Below are 3,107 nucleotides of genomic sequence, written 5' to 3'. Positions count from 1 at the left end.
TCTCATGTTTTTAGGGTCAAAATTGGTAAATCCGATAAATCGCAACATTGTTGTTCTCGATAAATTTTCGAAATTTTAACCTATGTTTTTGAGCATTATGAGTGTCATGGTATTTTACAGAAAGTTCATGAGTTTAAATTTCAAATTTTGAAATTATTTGAAATTTTTATGATTTAATTTGAAGTTTATGGCAAAATTTTGTATTTTGAGTCCATTTATGAACAATATTAAGAAATATAAGTTAATTATTGTCAATATGTTAGTGGAGACTAATTTTGAGTCCTAAGATGGTTAGGGTAATTAACTTGTACATAAATATGATTTTATGTAATTATTGTGATTTTAAAAGGTTAAATCACGCAAATCCGTAAAAACCGATTAATATACGATATTGGCTTCTTAAAGGTGATTTAGCATAAAATTGGGCATGTTCATACATATTATAATGCTGCATTTTATTTATGATTGTCATATTTTATTTTTATGTAATTTTGAATTATGTAATTTTACTTAGTATGGCCTTAGTTTTAATTGATATTACCCGAAATGTATGGTAATATCGATTCGGTTGTAATTTATTGTGATCGCGTATCACCATTTTGTAATTTAATAGATTTATTTTATTTTAATTACAAATGTTTAATAGGAAATTATGTAATTCGTTTACAATTTTATTTATTACTTTGTAATTTCACGGAGTTTCCATGAAGACGGTGTTACCTCGAGATGCGTGCCAAGACCGAAGTTCAAGGGACCAATGGAGTTGGTTTCCGAATTTATAATAGTTTATTAGATTTACTATTCTAGGAAGGCCATACTAGAATTTTATTTATGCTTTGCATTTTATTTATATGTTGCATGCATCGCTAAATCGCCATAACTAAAACATGCATTATCATTTTAAATCGAGTTTATCGACCGTGTCAATTACAATTATCGTAATTCACCGCTTTAGTTCACTTAAAACGTGATAGATAATAAACTGACATGACCTCTCGCTAAAAATAAACAATTGAGACTTAGCCTTACCAAAAAGTAGAAACCATGAAAACCTATTTCGTGAGGGAGTGCACTCAGCCACACCGGCATACAAACCTTGTTACGTAGGGGAAGTGGGTGATAAATGTCTATCCACCGAATTCATGTTTATGAGGGATGAATAGGCTATACCGTGCCCAAGTTAATTTGAGTTTGGAACATGGACACATTTATTCGAAATTTGGATTGAGCTCAACGGAAGTATTCGTGACCGTAGTTGCATGTGTTCCGGGCTAAAGATAAATGTTAATGTAATTTTATCGACCAAGAGTTCTAAAAGTAGAATCGATTAAAGAGTTAATCCACTGCGTTATATTGATAAGGGATTTATCGGCCACACCGTGCCCAAGTTAATATGAATTTGGATCTTGGAATCATTTATCATAATTGGGTAGAGATCACTATGTAAATGCTTTACTTGTTTTTTACAAGTATTAATATAACGATAAATGTTTTGTTTCCATTATTTCGTTAATCATATTGTTCTATTTCTTTACCACAATTCATATACGATATCATTTCGATTTTTGATTCAAATCTCCATTAAAACATCGTAACTAAAGACAAATATGAATTTTCTTTTAAAACCTTGTGTTATCCATTGGAAGGATCTCTTGTGAAGAGTATAGATAAAAGTTATTCGTGATCAAAACGGTTTTTGATTCTTGACTAACATATCTACTTACAATGAATTGTTTCTCATATGCTTAATTGAATTAAGTACTTTGAAACATTAAATCATTTTGGTAACTAGATTTGTAGGAAATCAAAATTGACCAAAATACCGAAACCATTTCAATGAAAGTTTTAAGACTAAACGAATGAATTGAAGAGTAGTCTTCATGAAATTCAATTTTGCTTCTCTAAGCAAATACTCATTGAAATAAGTGGGAGCATTCTCTTAAACCGTTAAGAAAAAGGATAAGATTTAAAGAAGTAAAATTAAAATGGAATTGATACAAGGTAATGGTATAAGTTAAGTTATTGAGAATAACGATACTAAACCTATCAATCCCGACCGATAAAGTTTCCATTGTCTTAAGTGTTAAACGCTAGAAAGGAAACTACCCCAATTTATTGAAGAATCAACAAGTTAGTTGTGGGACATCTAATGAGACCTTCTTCTTTAAATGTTTATTTGATTAACATAAATTTTGCTAGTACTACTTCGTCAATATTAGAAACCGGTGGTGGTTTTCATCATTGTATTTGATACATATGATGATTAGAATATGACGACTAGCAACAATTATGTTGAGAGATAGAGTCATTGTGTACTCAATCTAGTTTTTGGGTTTAGAGTTGTACTTAATTGTGACTATTAAAGTGAATAAACTCTAAATAAGAATATAAACTTGTTAAGATACAAAATGGTTTCACTTTTGTGACCCTATACACTATGATTTGATGTATGGCTAGCCCATTATCAAGGTGATTATATTCTAAACCAAACTAGAATGATATATCATGTAGATGATGCAAGACTCAAATTGGTAACCCAAGATTAAACCTTAAATTCTGGAATGATGAACGCAAAGAGTTATCAAGTACTCTTGAAACCATTAGATCTTATGGTATATGCGTATCTTGTATTCAAAGCAAGATGTCTCGTGCCTTTTGGTTGAAAAATAAATCGAGGTTGTAAATCATTGATCCAAAATAGGTTGATCATTTTCTTTTACCAACGATTTAAGTTGACGCTAATGTGTTCACTTAATAAGGTAAATAGAGGAATCTTTGAAGAAGTTCAAAGAGTTCAAGGAATCACGATTTAGTCGTGATGGGATTATCAAAGTGAAGACTTTGATATAAGCTAAATGAAATGTGATATAGTATCACAAGTTAATCTCTCTTAACACACATTATAGGATAATGTGTGGTTGGATAAGAAATCAAACGCTATTCGATATGGTTTGAACTTCAATCAAGTTACTTTGAGTTACTTGATCCTTTTGGGAATTTTATCATTTTGTCAAAATTATTTTTCCACTAAATATAAAACGAATCATATGAGATATGAAATGGTAGGGTACCATGTATGTAAGTTTTCAAAAGAAACAAATGCTCAT

This window comes from Silene latifolia, chromosome 1, assembly GCF_048544455.1.
Source record: "Silene latifolia isolate original U9 population chromosome 1, ASM4854445v1, whole genome shotgun sequence".
Lineage (NCBI taxonomy): Eukaryota > Viridiplantae > Streptophyta > Magnoliopsida > Caryophyllales > Caryophyllaceae > Silene > Silene latifolia.
Note: the sequence above shows the minus strand (reverse complement) of the source record.